Source organism: Lissotriton vulgaris, chromosome 3_1 (assembly GCF_964263255.1).
Source record: "Lissotriton vulgaris chromosome 3_1, aLisVul1.2, whole genome shotgun sequence".
Taxonomy (NCBI): domain Eukaryota; kingdom Metazoa; phylum Chordata; class Amphibia; order Caudata; family Salamandridae; genus Lissotriton; species Lissotriton vulgaris.
The window spans coordinates 2,068,359,739-2,068,376,460 of NC_141689.1; the positions used below are offsets into that span (position 1 = coordinate 2,068,359,739).

Here is a 16,722-nt window from a genome sequence, read left to right on the forward strand (position 1 = left end):
TAAAAATCATCAAGCATTGTTAAAATTCAACCAAAAGCTGGTAATATTGTCAAATGTCAGTAAGTCAAGTTCAAGCACGTCCAGCGGGGATTTGGTGTGTGTGTTATGACTGAAGCAATAGAGGGAGCTGTTGTCTCCGTCAGTGGTCAAACTTGAGAGAAGACCGCCTCATCACTATGTCTAACTCGCCTCATCCTCAATCGGGTCCAGCACAAGCCAATGCTGGACAGATGGGGGTGTTTGGAGTGTCGTTTCTGCGTCCACCTGAACCACTGGTTCTCGAAACAGGAGGAGGTATGGGTCTTCGCTGGAAGGAGTGGCTTGAAGATTTTGAAGACTTCATGAAAGGGTTGCATGTGACGGACGCTGGTCAACAATTGATTGCGCTAAGGAATCTAATAGGAAAGAACGTAAGACAAATTATAAAGGAACTACCCGCAGCCGACGTAGCATCTTATGCCAACGTGTGTGCAGCGTTGAACCAGAAATTCTTGCAGAAATATTGACTATGAGAGAAAAAGAGGAGCCCATGTGCGTTTTCATCACACGTCTCAGACGATTGGCACGGTACTGCGAGTTGTACTTGTTCTCGACGGAAGATGCTCTTAGCCAGAGGGTCATCAAAGGCTGTCAGTCCAAATCACTGAGGCGGAAGCTGTTAAAGAAAAGCTACTCACTGGATGAAATTGAGGAGATGACACGAGTGCATGATCAGGCTGAAGAACATGCCAAAAAGATGGAAGCCGGGAAAAGTGAAAAGTGTGACCAAGCTTTCAGGATTCAATCTCGCAACGCACGCAGGTATTCTCCGGCAAAATCGAGATCATCTCGGTCCAAAATGCAACAGCAACCTGTAAACCGACGACGTCGCAGCTCCAGTCGAAACAACAGACGCATAAAACAGATATATAAAAACCTTGTCAGATAAATATGTTAAAAAAAACAGTTCAATAAAATAATTGTGCAAAATACCGGGTACAACAACTCTGAGGAGAATAAAGTGCCTCATGCTAATGATTTCCCGCACCTAATCCACAATGCATACCAAAATCTTCAGAGAGGCCAAAAACTATTGCTGTCCGAGTTTCAGTACATAAAATTATCATCACCTCTAGATAATGGACCGGGCCTGCAAGTTTAAACAGCGGGAGTATCGACTTTTTCCTCAGAGATGAATAATGTGGACGAAGGAAAAGTAAATGAATAATAGATTCCGCACAAGCTTTACACGCAGTGTCAGTAAAAGCACTATGGCACCACTTAAAACATAACAATCTGGTGGGTAAAGTCTTATAACGGTACTGTCAGAAAAGTTTGCGTGCCAAGGAGGGAACTATTTCATCAATGCTGGACTCGAAACAGGGGACAGGTTTTAAATTGAAGAAGTCATTAGTCAGATTGGTCACAGGTTTTACAGAGTGCTTCACACGTGTCAGTTCCCAATACATTTCTTTTAAATTTGCCCTCAGAATTCGCACCATACTTTCTGGATTGGACCAGAATGCCTCCATCCCCAGCCACCCCAGTAGTTCCCGTAAAGAAGTGAACCACCTGATCGATGCAGCCCTAGGGAATTTCAGAAGGTCAGACAAAACCGCTCAATAGGTTTTAAGTTCTTCCACTGTCCATAGCCTGTACCACAACATTAAAAGTTTATAATTCAACTTGTGTATTAGCTGTCTGTGAGCAAGGTCCATATACAGGGGTATCAAAGGAGATCTAAAAGGGATATCTACCAGTGATCTTAAGAAACGATTTTCTATGGTAGTGAGGGAAGTTGCATAACCCGTACCCCACAACTCTGCATCATAATGTACCCCCCACCCCCCGGACCTTGACGTTGTAAATTTCAAGTGCTGGAGCAATTTGGCAGGAAACCGTCTTCCTATGTATTTTACTAATACGGGCACACTGGCTGATTAGTTGTAACTTAACTTTCTCAATATGGGCACCCCAGTGGATCGATGGAGTCAGACGGATACCTAAATAGTCAAAAACTTCAACTTGCTCCCAGTTTGGTACTACCAGCCAATATACGTCTTTTTGACAATTTAGTCATTTCTCTGTTAAAAATATTATACTTGGCTTTGGCCTCATTTACAAACAGACCCCTCTCATCACGAAACCATATAAAATCAATCAAAAGTTGTTGAAGATCCAGCAGAGATTTAGAAATTAAAAGTGTATCATCTGCAAACAGAAGTGCAGACACTCCTCTCACACCGATTTTGTCTGGTATCACAGCCATCTCTATCTAAAAAATCAACCATCTCATTAATAAAAAGAGTAAAAAGAGTGGGGGCTAACAACATACATTCCTGTCTTACGCCACATTGGACAGGGAAGGTTACTTGGTTGTTTGCACCCCACCTGACCTACCGCTGCGTTAGATGAATGTAGTCTGATCAGAATGTCTAAAAGATTAGCTGGCATGCCCTTCACTTTCAATACTCTCCTGCGTCAGGCCCGGGGGACAATGTCAAACGCTGAGCGCAAATCAACAACAGCCACATATCATTTCCCCCCTTGACAACTACTTCCTTCAAGTAAATACAAAGAAGGCGGAAGGCCTGGTCCAGAGTTCTCACTTTTGTACGAAAACCTCCCTGAATATCACACAAGATTTGAGACTCAGTCATCCAGTCCTGTATCCTTGCTAAAACCTGCTTACAAAATTATTTCAGAAGAGAGTCAATGAGGCTTATCAGCCTATAACTCTGCGGCTTAGCTCTGTCCCCCTTTTTGTAAATGGGCACTATCTCTGCAGTCTGCCACGATGATAGTATGAGAGCACCAGACATGATCAGGTTTGTTACCAGATTTATATAGGGATTTGTCCTCTCTATAGAGATCATTGGGAATTCTATCCCGTCCAGGGGCTCGTGTGGGCACACAAGATGAGATCACCATTTGGGTTTCCTCAATAGAGAAAAACAGACTTTCACCTTCCGCACCAAAGGTCTCAACCCACATCTCACTACTCTTATTACTTGCAAGAGTGCCCTTACCATAAAGAGAGCCAAAATGAGAAACCCACTCTTCTGGCTGGACAGTTTATTCCAGGACTGTCCTGTTTCCCTTGAGCCAATATGCTGCTTTTCACCCAAAAATCTTAGGGTATTTATCTGACAGAGCGGTGTGTAAGGAAAACCAGAGAGAACCCTCCCATTCTTTCTTAGCTTTGTCAACGGCCTGCTTATACTTAGCTCTACAAGTCGCAATCTCAGGACATGCCTTCTGTTTTACTGAGCATATAAGCTCCCCCTTAGCTTTCCTGCAATCCTGATTATACCAGGCGCTCCTAGGGTCCTGCGTTGGGACTGTACAGTCCCCCCTTTTCCGCACTTTAGGACGCAGACTTGATCACTTTGCCACTGGATTCAAGCTAGCCTAGCTGAAAGACTAACAGCCCAAAACCTGTCCCAGGATGCTAGTTTCTGGTCCGGGGAAGATGGCTTGGCAGTTCAGGCTAGACTGTTCCCATGAGGCACAGGGTTTAGATTAATTTGCATATAGTTGTGTCTAAGCTGGAGTGGCAAAGTGAGATAAAGAATGATGATGGATTCAACCCAGATCTGTGACTGGGGGTGAGTGTTTGAAATGTTTCAGCAATACTTTCATTATCTCCTCGTGTTTGTAATCTCAGGATGTGCCTTCTTTTTTACTGTGCAGATAAGCGCCCCTTAGTTTTCCTGCAGTCCTAATTATACCAGGCTCTCTTAGGGCCCTGCATCTTGACTGCAGAGTCCCCCCCCCTTTTCCGCACTTTAGGAGGCGGACTAAGCATATCCCTTATCTCACTAAAAAACAAGTCATGGTAAGGTCTCAGGCTCACCACAGCGTCCTTAACAGACAATCACCCGGCACATTTTACTCTTGACGGCTTCAAGGGCTACCGGATGCTCCTCCACCCCATCCCACTTAATTGATCTCTGATTGTTTGTAACAGAAAGCACACCCAAATCAGGACACTCTCTGCTATTGGGTTGTGGGGTGTCTGGTTTTTTAAGGGTAAGGGTAAGGGCAAGTGTGTTATGGTCACTTTCGAATCTTTATACTACTGCCATACCATCCACTAGGGGCCAGAGATTAGAAGTAACAAAGCAGTAGTCAATACTACTTGTGTGGCCAGGTCTGTTAAAAGTGCACTCCCCATTAGGATAAGAACTACTTCTCCAATTTGTTGCTCTTAAATAATGTTGTAGGGTAAGGGCAAGCACCTGGCCTCCTATCTTCGTCCATATCACTTTCGGTAAGTCTAAAGGTAGGGGCTTCAGTAAATTCACCTCAGAAGCGGGACTTTATAAAGCTCCTAGGGATCATCTGGTCCGGCTCCTGGCCCCATACCTCCTTACGAACAAGGACATCAAATCTATTGTGGCACTCAACTTGAGTAACATGTGCCACGCTAGGGGACCCACTCAACTTGTTACATAGTACCAAAATGGCCAAACCAGATTCCGGATCAGAAGATCTTTTTACCAGACGCTTGCTTCTCCCTGTAGAACCTTGGGTAATCATTTGTGGTATTAACTTTGCTGATTTTTTGCCGTAGAGATGGCTTGGGTGAGATAATTGACGGGGCTACAGAATTTACGGCTGTACTTGTGGCTATTCTGCCTGAGTAGATGAGCTTGGTGAACCGGCATCAGCCATTTCCTGACACTCAATCAAGATTGACTTAATTTGGTCCACGGTCTTGTGGCAGACTGCATCAAGGGACTTTTTTTTCCTTTTTTGGATAGCCCATAACCTGAGCCCTATCGTGACCTTTTCTTTTGCCCATCTTATTAGAATCACCTCAGTTAAATATGTACAACCTCTGCGTTTTAGGGAAAGATATTCCACAGCTATCACCAAACCCCCAGGGATAAAGGGAGGATGGCCAGCTAATAGTGGTTAAGTTTGGGTCTACAACATAAAATTTCTATAAAAAGGGAAGAAATAAAAATAAAGAAGATAAATACCAATAGAGAGCAATCCAAACTGCTGTACCATGGGGACCAGCTTGCTGCAACGCCAAGGGGGTGGACCCGCCCTGCCTCTTCCTGATGCTGACAGGAGTAGACGGGCCCGCCCTTGAACCGGGATTTGCCCGGGCGCGACTAGGGCACACCTGCGTGCGTCCCGCGCTGAATTTATGCACCTCCGGTGCTCTGGGCTCGCATTGGCGCCTCCTGACGCTATGGATTCTGAGGGCTGGAGTCCCTTGACAGCAGGAAGGCAGGCAACAGAAGGAAGGATGAGTGGGATCCCGCGCAGCGGGATGCCAGCGCTGAATTTATGCACCTCCAGGCGCTCTGGTTCGTGCGTTGGCGCCTCCTGGAGCTATGGATTCTGTGAGCTGGAGTCCCCTGACAACAGGCAGGTAGTGGAAGGAAAGATGAGGGGTTCCTCCGCAGTGGAAGAACCATGCTTAATTTATGCGCCTCCGGGCGTTCTGGGCCTCGTGTTGGCGCCTCCTGGCGCTATGAATTCTGGGGGCTTGAGTCCCCTGAGAGCAGGCAGGCAGTGGAAGAAAAGATGAGCGGGCTCCCAAAGAATTAATGTGGCAAAAATTAAAGGAACTTGCAAACAAGTACCTTTTGCTGCAGAGACCGCATGTGCACATGCCCTCAATGCAGCAGGAGCTAAGTGGGGCATGAAATGTCCACATAAGAACATGTATGTAAACAGGGCCGGCGCTAGGCATGGGCAGCATTGGCAGCTGCCCAGGGCCTCGCTCTCAGGTGAAAGGCAGGGCCCCCCCCTGCTTCACTGTGAAATGAAACACATTCACAGATTGCCCACATGCTCCAACAGGGCCCCTCCCCATATAATTACAATACACATTTGAGATGTCTGGAGTCGACCGCGTGGTCGCACTCCTGCAGGGGTGTGGGGGGGGACAAACAGAGTGGGGAAGGCACAGCAGCCAGGGCCAGCAATTATGGCTCATTGTGTCAGGGGCGGGCAGCACCTCTGTTAAGTACCGGACATTCCCGCATTTTGTTGCTGATGATGATGATGATGATGATGATTTGGGCCTTGTATAGCGCAACTTTGCCCAAAGGCGTCAAGGCGCTGAAGATGGAAAGAAAAGCTGAGTGTGAAAAAGAGGAGGAATGCCGGCTAGAGGTAGGCTTCCCTGAAGAGCCAGGTCTTCAAGTCCTTCCGGAACTTAGAATGAGAAGGTTGATCCCTACGTTCCACAGGAAGGGCGTTCCACATCCTTGGAACAAGGGAGAAGAAAGCCCTCCCGCCCCATCTTGCCTTCAGAATTCTGGGAACAGCAAGAAGGTTTTTGTTCGCTGAGCGAAGGACCCTACCAGGGACATAGAGGAACACAAGGGAACTGATGTCTTCTGCCCGAGCCCATGAAGGGCACGCTGCGTGAGGCACAAGGCCTTGAAGTCAATCCTGGGTTGCATGGGGAGCCAGTGCAGATCTTTCCTAATGGCTGAGCCTGATGAACGCCTAGGAGCGTCAACAACGAACCCTGCGGCCGCGTTTTGCACAATTTGGAGACGCTGGACAAGTTTTTGGTAATTCCCAAATAAAGTACATTACAATAGTCCAGGCGGGAGGCTATAAGGGCTACCGTGACCTGTTTACGGGCTTCGATCGACAGGTAATGTACGATTTTCCTCAGGATTCGCAAAACCCTGTAGCAGGTTAAGGCCGTCCTGCTGACCTGCTTGTCGAAGGAAAGCGAGGAGTCAAAGATAACGCCCAGATTCTGAGCTGACTGAGTGGGTGTGGGGCAAGCACCGAGAGCAGAGGGCCACCAGTCCGCAGACCAAATCTCGGGCTTTCCTCCAAAAATGATCACCTCCGTTTTCTCCCCGTTAAGTTTGAGGTAATTTCTTACCATCCACTCCGCTACTGCCTTCATACAGGCTTTAAAATTCAGGGCAGTGATGTCAGCGGTATGTGAGATGGAGACCATGATCTGGGTGTCATAAGCGTAGGATACGACTTCCAGACCAAAGGTTCTGACAAGCCTGGCCAACGGTGTTACATATATGTTGAAGAGCGTGGGGCTCAGGGACGAGCCCTGAGGAACCCCACACTGCACAGGCTTGACAGGGGAGAGGTGGTCGCCCACCTTGACCCTTTGTTCGCGCTGGGTCAGAAAAGATGTTAAAAGGCTAAGCGCCGGTCCGTCCACTCCTATTTCCCTCAGACGCCCAGCCAAAATGGCAGGGGACAGAGTGTCGAATGCAGCGGTGAGGTCGAGCAGGACCAGCAGGGTAGTCTGGCCACTGTCGACCTTAGCACGTATGTTATTAGCGACGACTGTCAGGGCGGACTCGGTGCAATGGGCTTTACGAAAACAGTGTTGGGACGGGTCAAGAAGGCTGGTGTGATCTAAAAAGGCGCTCAGATGGATATTTAAGTGGGTTTCCAGTATTTTCGCAGTGGCAGGGAGCAGGGAGATGGGGCGAAAATTTCTAAGAATGCCAGGGTCTAACGTGGGTTTCTTAAGGAGGGGTTTAACGATGGCCAATTTCCAAGGCTTCGGGTAAACTCCCTCAAGGGTTGCCTGATTGATCACCTCTAGAAAGGGAGGAAGTAGGACATCCCTGCATTCCTTAAAAATGTTAAGAGGGCAGGGGTCAAGAGGAGATCCTGACTTCAGGTTGTCCAGATGCAGATTGATTTGTTCTGAGGTAAGCAGGGGTAAGTTAGTAAAATAACCACCCTGCGGTGTAACGGAGGTTGCAGCTGGGGAAAAGTCTCCAAGTCAGAGGGGGGCCCTAGGTCATGATTAAAGGCTTCTAGGCCAGAGTGAATGTTCGTGATTTTCTCATGGAAATAGGTGGAAATTTGATCACGAAGGTCTTGTGAGGCCTCAATAGGTTCAGGAGATTGAAGGGCACACAGAGAATCCACAATTTTAAATAGCTCCCGAGGGGAGCTAAGGGAGGTGGTGATCTTATTGAAATAGGATTTCTTTTCTACCAGCACAGAGGCTTTGTACTCCTTGAGCAGTTTCTTGTGGATTTCGTTTTCAAGGGGGTCAAGGTGGAGTCTCCAGAGCCTCTCCTGCTTTCTGCAGCCCTGCCTGAGCACTCTAAGAGTGTCTGAGAACCAGGTTGCTGTGGGGCGTTTCCTTGCAGCATAGTGCTGCTTCAGCAGGGCCAGAGTATCAACGGCTTTAGAAATAGCATTGTGGAGGGCGAGGGCTGAGGTGTCAGTTCCCTAGTAGGAAGGGGCATAAACTGGACAGAAAAGGGGTCAGAGTTTTATTGTTTATCCCCCGAAAGTTTCTCTTTAATTCCCATCTGCTAGAGTCTCCCTGCGCAGCATTGGGAAGCGGGAAGGAAAAGGCAAAAGGGACGGCTAGATGATCTGACCAAGACAGAGGAAGGGGGGGTCCCTATCCTTATTCTAGGGTCATTGGAAAAAACCCCATCCAACGTGTGTCCAGCGGAGTGGGTAGGCCCTATCACAGAAATCATGGAGTCCAACAAGTGGGTAGTATCTGTGGAGGTGTCATCCTCCAGATGAAAATTAAAATCCCCTAGGATAGTTAAATTAGGCCTGTCCATGTAGGGTTCCATCACTTGCGATAGGTCATGGCTGAAAATTGACATGGGGCCCGGTGGCCTGTAGATCAGGATGCCCGCAAGGGAGATAGTAGGGACGGGGCTAAGGACGAAGTACATGGCCTGGAAAGACACTGCAGGGAGATGTTCGATATGGCATTTTATCGAAGTTCTGTGAAGTATTCCTAATCCTCCCCTCTCCGGACCTGCCTATCCATTCTGGCCAGGGAATATCCCTCGGGAATGGCATTTAAAAGTTCCGGCCCAGAGCACTCGGAGGCCTAGGTCTCAGTAACAAATGCCCATGCGGGGTTTCTTTCCGAGATCAGGGGCCAGATGTAGGTAGGTCCTATTTACCTACTCTTAAATACCGAATTTTACCGATTCGGTATTTAAGAGTAGGTAAATAGGAAGGGTGCAGATGTAGGTAATTCTCATTTTAGAATTACCGAATCTGTAAGATTCTGTATTTACCGATTCGGTAAATACCGAATCGGTATTTCCTATTGATTCCTATGGGCCTTCAAGCCCATAGGAATCAAAGGGAAATACCGATTCGGTATTTACCGAATCGGTAAATACCGAATCCTGCAAGGGTGCAGGGGGTGTCACTTTGACACCCTCTAGCACCCCAATTACATGCTTGTGTGCCATGTGGCACACATACATGCCCTAAGGGCATGTCTGTGTGTCACATGGCACAGGTGTGCATGCACAGATGTGCATGCACACCTGAATTCGATATTTTACCACACAATAGGATTGTGTGGTAAAATACCGACTCTTAAGGGCCTGTGGCACTGAAAACTGTGCCACCTACATTTGGAATTACAGACTCGGTATATTTACCGATTCAGTAAATTAACGAATCGGTAATTTTACCGAATCGTTAAATATACCGATTCTGTAATTTTCAGCCCCCTACATAGCAAAACCCAAATACCAGTCGGTAACGGCCGAAATTGGCCGTTACCGACCGGTATTTGGGCTCCTACATCTGGCCCAAAGTCCCTAAAAGCGAAGTTATTTTTAACTAGGGACCTAGCGTTAATGAGGAACCCAGCCTCAATGATCGGCAGGAAGGGCTCAGATTTCTCAGCCCTAAAGCGTTTATGGGGCGGTGTAAGGCGGGGCAAGGTGGAATTTCCCTCAAAGCAGTGGCAGAAGGCCTCTTTCTTTACAGGACCAGTCAGACACAGTTAAGGAGTGATGGGTGAGGGGAGGAGGGGGCAGCCAGATCAACTGGTGCTAGGGAAGGGTTTTAAGAAATGCCTTGTTACTGCTTCGAAGGCCCAGGAGAGGGGGGCCACCTTTCCCTGGGCCTCGAAGCACTAGAGTAAGCTGCAAGGTCAGGGTGTGGGGGCACCCCTTCCCTGGGCCTTGTAGCCATTACTCCCTCTTTCTTTTCCTTTTCTTTATTTGTTCCCCTGTGAAATGAATCCAAAAAAGAAAAACTTTTTTGCTGGAAAGGTCATCTTTTTTGTGACATTTTCCACTTCCAAAGTGCAGCCTTGGGATGGAGAGAAATAAAAGGTTCAAAATGTGGTCTTTTTAAACCATATTGCTTTCGGTTTGTAAGGATATAAGCAATGGGCATTAAAGCAGGTCCATTCCGGCTCTGTAGTCATGGCCTTAACTTTTCATGCAAAAGCACTCATTGATTTCTGAATAATAAGTGCAAAAGCGTTAAGGTAACCATGTTGTTACTGTTTATATTTCACATGCTTTAATTAATTTTACATTCCTTTGAGTGTTTGCTTTTTCCAGAATGTTGTCATTTTTTTTTTGGCAGCATATTGCTCTTGTCTAGTGCGCAATTTGAATTAAGTCGCCTCCAGGTTTTTGTAGTGGGCGCAATTGGGTTGTAGTTGAAGGCAGTGCAAATTTCTCTCAGTGGGGTAGTATGGTGTTCAGTGGGGGAGATGATGTGGCACTATGGTCAGAGCTGCCAAATTTGGAACTGGGGAACCAGGTTCAGCCTTTATGACCAGTCCACCAGACCTCTCTACTGAGAGAGCACATTTCCATGCTAGACCTTGGAAGGACCCGCAAGACCTTAGAAGGACTGATCTTTTAGCACCAGCAGGTGAACCCTAGCAGTGGCAAGTGTGGGTTAACCTTGAAGGCCTGTCTACCACAACCCCCATTGAAGCTCAACACAAGTCTTTTGGACAGGCCTACGAAGCAGCACACCCTAGAGCAGGGGTCTTCAAACTGTGGGGCGCGACCCCTAGGGGGGCCGTGGAGCGATGCAAAGGGGGTCGCGCCTTCACAGTAACACTTCTGCCAAGGCCCAAGGGCTTCAGCCCCCCTCTTCCCCCGTCCCTTGTCTAAGCCCGGGCTGTTGCACTACTGGGGGCTTAGCCAGAGGTGTAACACAGCCCCCCCCCCCCCCGCAGCTCCCGGTGAATGCCCGGCCATCAGAAACCCAAGGCTGCATTCTCATGCTAATGCCGGGAGCCTCGGGTGGGGGCTAATGAGTGAGTAACGGGCGAGGTGCAAGTCTGCATATTCTGCTTCTCCACCCTGACAAACAAATGCCACACTTGACCCCCTCGACCTCCTCAGGCTGAACAGGACACCGCACTGTTCCTAAAGCTGTATTTGATGCAACAAGTCAAATCAGGATTCTTTTATTACTCAACGCCCCTACCAGTATTACAAAGAGGAACATGCAGTAACCGAAACAAAAAATAAATACCGGTGACTTTGCATTTAATCATTTGGGAAGAGAATGAGCCATTGGACTGTGTCTGGGAGGACAAAGTAAATGATAAAACCAGGAAACGGGAATTACAGAATATTGATTCTTATCAAGCTAAGTACTGAAAATTGAGGTTGGTACATAGCAGTGAGTTTCTTAACAACTGATGAAGATGGCATGCGTATGTAAAACGTGATGTTTGTAAAAACAGCGGTTTGCAGGGAAATACAGATTTTTTGGAGTTTCAACAGCCAGCAAACAAAATGCACATATAATTCTTTTTTGAAACTTTTTAAAAACAACTAATGTAGCCAGGGGCTGAGACAGATGTTTTTCCAGCAAAAGGGCAGTTTATTTGCTAAAAAGTCATACATTATGTTCTTTAAATTAACGAGAATTAGTGCTTATGCTTTTTAGTGAAAAGGTGGTGTTTTGGGGAGTAGCAGAAGAAATAACAAAAGGTTCATCACTTAAAAAGACATACAATTCCTGTTCAAGAAGAAAATATCACCTAGTTTGAAATCGGGGCTACAGGAATGGCATTGTTACAGGACTCTTAATACACCTTCTACCAACTCAATATTAATTTCACACATTCTTGTGAGTGTTTCTAATGCATGGCTTTGCCCAGCTTATCACTTGACCTGTTTACAGTCCAATAGCATTGTACAAGGATCTAAAATGGTGACCCAAACATCACCCAGGCCCTATTACAAGTTAACAGGTTTTAGTTGTGAATATGCTGAGTGTGTGGAATCTTGTTTTCAGCTGGCATTCCAGCAACTAAATGTGTTTGTTCCTGGCATGGGGAGTAACTATGCGGACCAATGAGTCCCAGATAAAAAAACTGTATGTTTTTCCTGATTTGGGGGACTGCTACACTGACATTTCCACCTGCTCTCAGTAGTTGAAAAATGTCAAGCGAGGGGTGGAGCAAAAAGCCAGTAGCCTGGCTCGGACAGTATTGTTTAACCATACTTTGGCTCTCATTGCAAGATGGCAGAGCAACACCACAGGGACTACACAGGATTGCAATTATGATAAATACAAACAGTGTTACGATTGCTACCCCTAAGCCCATACATGAGCATCTGATACTAAAAAATATGGCACTTGACCCCCGACGTCCTCAGGCTGAACAGGACACCCCACCGTACCACCATCCCTAAAGCCGTTGAAAATATATAATAATATTTAAGAGATTCGGACTGAGATTAGGCATGTTAATTATTATATCCATACACATTTTAACAGTGCAAAAAAGTTGGGGGACGAGGTGAGGGGGGGAGGGTTTGGTTAAGAAACCTGGGTTTTTTACATAGTGGCCCAATTGCGATCCAAAACAGGCCAAGGGGTGGGGGAAGGCATTGGAAATTCAAAGGGTACTGACTTGGCTATGAGAAATAAAAGGGTTTGCGTTGTTGCTTTATTTGGTGAAGGGGTTATTTCTCCAGAAGCATGATAAACAGAAATACGGATAGCTTCCGTCTCACTTGACTTGTGGCATTGCATCATGTTCGGTTGGAGATCAGGTCGGTAAAATAGCTATAAATATACTCTCACAAAAATGCCCCAGTGAGATGAAGGGCCTGCACCGGAGAATACTAAGAAGTGCAGGTAAGCCTTATTAACCTTCACTTCCGGGTGAGTGGAGGGAGAGCAGGAAACTGCTTCTCTAAATAAAGTGTAGATGAGTTTTTTACACATACGGCGGAGCAGGTGAGCCAAGGCCAGGGAAGTGAGCCAAGAGTGTTAACACTGGAAATAAAACAACAGCCCAGGGAGGGCACAGACCAGCCTTGGCTGGTAATCCGCACCTGCCATGATACACCAGTGCAGAGGACTCACTACGCGTGCTAGGGTCATGCACCCGTTCATTGGTGGAGTGTTACTGTGTGTAAAAAATGTCAAAATAATGAAGCAATGCTATCCTGAAATACGTGGCATCACATAACATCTTTTACATTTTCTTCCCACACCATTTAGTCAAGCCTGTTGCATAATTTAATTCCAGCAGCCCTGCCCTCAGGTTTAGAAATTTTTGTCAGGAGGGGGTCCTTAGGCCTCAAAATGTTGACAAGGGGGTCCCGGCATCCAAAAGTTTGAAGACCTCTGCCCTAGAGCAACAGTGACTCTGTCATTGAGGTCACGGGACCCTTGAGCAGGGAGGCTCTAGGGCAGTGCAAACGTGGGATCGCACTGAGCACTGACTTTGGGTCATGTTTGCAAGTATATTAGGTTTCTAAAAGCACTTGCTGCCTCCTTCCTGGCCTCCAGCAAATTTCGGCAACAATAGATAATGTCATGAAACTCCGGTGATTAATGTTCTTCCTAGAGAGAGATGTAGGTTTGTCAAGTGGAAGTTTTGACGTGTGGAAAGGTACCACAGAGGGTTAATGTGCTTGCTGCAAAGAACATGTACCATGCAGATCACTAAGTCTACATAATGTAAATAGGTTCGTGGGTTACTGCTTTTGTCAGAGAGATCCTATTGTTACTTGCAGTTTATAAGTCAAACTCCAAACATAGAACAATGAACTATTAACTGTCAACTAAGAGCTGCATGCCAACTGCAAGGTATAAATTACATTGTTATGGTTTTTTCCCCAGTCTTTGATTAACATAATGTTGCAAACAGGGTTCATTTGAACAGAAATCAATTCTGGTTATTAAAGAGAAGCCCCAACCATGGTATTACGTTCTAAATTCAGAGTTTGTGTTTCTCCAGATCAATCACTATTAAACCATACTGCCTACTAGTATGATTGTCATGTGACTCCTAGTCCTTTGTCTTATGTAACATTACTTATTGTGATTTACACAGGTAGGATTGATTGTCTCTGTGTAATGTGTGATATAAAGTTCTCTGACACTCTAAACGGGTGTCAGTGGTGCTGTTAATCAAATTAAATGCATCTGAGAGAGAGTGTAGTTATGGAGACTTGAGGGGCACTGTTAATGGGTCGTAGTGAGGAAATCCGTGGCAGAGCATGTCATTTGGGGCACCAACATTGTCGCACAGGGCTCCACCAGCGCTAAAGCTGGACACTTCCTACAGTTACCGTTAATTTGACAACCCCTTGAATCTGCATCATACCTTCAAGTCAATGTATGATTTACCAGTGGTCTCGGTTGTTCTAAGTCTTTTTTTGTTTATGTACAATCTTTATTTGTTTGCAATGGTGTCTTGTAATTTTGTACTATATGTGTTGTGTTTTTGCACTTAACATAATTCTGGCGAGTAAAGAGCACACACACAAAAAAGATTATCTTACGTCTCTAAGCATGGGAGTGTGGGATTCTGGTGAGAAGACTTACGTTAAAACAAATTACGAAGTATTAATGTCATCCTAAGATAGCACAATAATGGCACAGAAAGATAAGGGAGTCTTTTGAAATCTGCAATTATATCCATGGTGTGAGAGGTTTTCTCTTGTGTATTTTATATTTTGAATGATCCCGCCCCTCATTACCTCAACAGGATCTGCCCCCTTTATGAGGCAGAACTGGAAAGTGTATCATGCACACATCTGGAAACAATCAGTTAACGAGGAGTAAATAATATACATCTTTGTGAGACCTGCACATAGCTTTTCCATCTAATTATACAAATGTAATCCATTTAACAGTTTTAAAATATATGGACTTATTCATTTGTATATTTAGCTTTTTGTCCATGTTACTGAAATCCACATTAGGTCTCTTCAGTGATGCCAAATAAGATCAATAGTCCTGCGATGACACTTTCTGTGATGTCACTTCTTGTGATGTTACCAAGGGCAGAACCTCCACTAGGGCGGAGGAGCGTCACCCCACTACTTTCTCTCCGAAGCAGAAACACAAAATGCTAAAACGACCTTTTTATGTTTCTACTTCTAGCACTGCTTTAGGGCAGGGGAGGAGTGCCTTGCAAACTGCTAAGGGCTCTGACTGTTCGACCAAACCAGTCATGCGCACTCTGGCCTTTCTCTATGTGGGCAATGCAGCCTACATGAAGAAAATGGCCTCCCAATAGGCGCCTGGCTGGTTGGCGTCCTGAACAATCACAACGCTGCCATTGCAGCATTGTGATTGGCTTAGGGGAGGGGAGGGAGGCTGCCTGCTTCCTGTTCCCCTCCACCTGAACTTCCGTGAGACCCTCTACCTGCGAGTCATGCCGGCTGCGACTGGAAGTTACATGCAAATTAGAGGGGCCTCACATCTTCCCTTTCGCCCGGGGCCCCAGGAGTTCTAGGACTGGCCCTGAATGTAAATACACCGCAGATTCATGCCGTATCACCCGCCCAATGTAAACAGCAACAACAAAAAAAGAAGACATTTTCAAATGTTAGGATAACTGCAGAGCACATAACTGAAATCATAAAGATTCTAGGAAAAGGACATATAGCAAACACAAGACAATGGAGAAACTCTTTCTCGTATTGTCAGATATTGTGGCACACACAGAAACAACACAGATTATTCAGGAAGAGGGTCAGAATGGTGTCACTCAGGCAGATTAATTGAGGAACGCACTTTGGAATAACCACTCAAATTAGAACAATGATTTTACACGGGAACTATTGCCACTCCAAGGGGCAATGTAGCAAAACGAACAGAGATATAAACTGCCTCTTGATAATACATCATATGAAAACATGTGAGTGCAAAGGTGAGGAAGATTGATTTGGGAAGAGTGAGGCCATTGTCAATGTTTCAGCCTTGCTTCAATGGATGCATTACTTGGGCGCACCAATAAATGCTGACCAATCATTTTTAGCTTCTATTACTTTACTGTATATGCAACAGATGGCTGGCTGATTACAGCCACTATAGCGGAGGCTCTATAAGAGGGTGAAGCAGAAGAAGAAACGATGCTCGACATATCGGCACATGGTTGCCCAACCGCTCAGTGTTCTAAAGGCATGTTCCTGTAGTTGCATGATTTGGACTGGCCTCCCCAAGGAGAATCTCACCAAAACGTTGAGACCAGTAAGCGGTCACATGGCTCTGTCCATGTACAACCGCTGGATTGGACTGGATGGATGAACACATCCTTCTAGCATCAGAAATTCCAGAGTATTGTCTGGTTGAACAACAAATTGTACTTGCAAGGACACGAAGCAGCAAAGGTTGGCTTCAGAGGCAAAGGGAGAGCAAGAAAACATCAATTTACGTCCAGAAGGGATTGTTATAGTGACTGTAGAAGATAGTTTACTACAGGTAAGTACCAATATTTTCGGAGTGGTATGGGACATCCAGAAACTCTACACTGAGAGTGAAAATCAACAATCGTTACTAAAGGGATTATCAGAGAATTTATTGGAACGAATCCAAATGGCTGTGGCACACATATTTTGAGAGAAACAAGTAAACAATAATTTAATCATTCAAGCTAGGCGGTGTACAGACAGAATATCGAGTTGTTTATTTTAAACTACAACAATATTGAGTTTGAAATATCGAGGTACAAGAATATCGACAGCAAGTATATCGTTGGACAGAATA

General features: G+C 45.8%; 1 protein-coding gene across 2 annotated transcripts in view; it reads right to left on the reverse strand.

Moving 5' to 3' along the window:
- The window catches only part of TUSC3 (tumor suppressor candidate 3), a 1,509,257-nt gene that overhangs the window by 1,178,273 nt on the left and 314,262 nt on the right, over window positions 1-16,722 (reverse strand). The gene's annotated exons all lie outside the window — the stretch shown is intronic.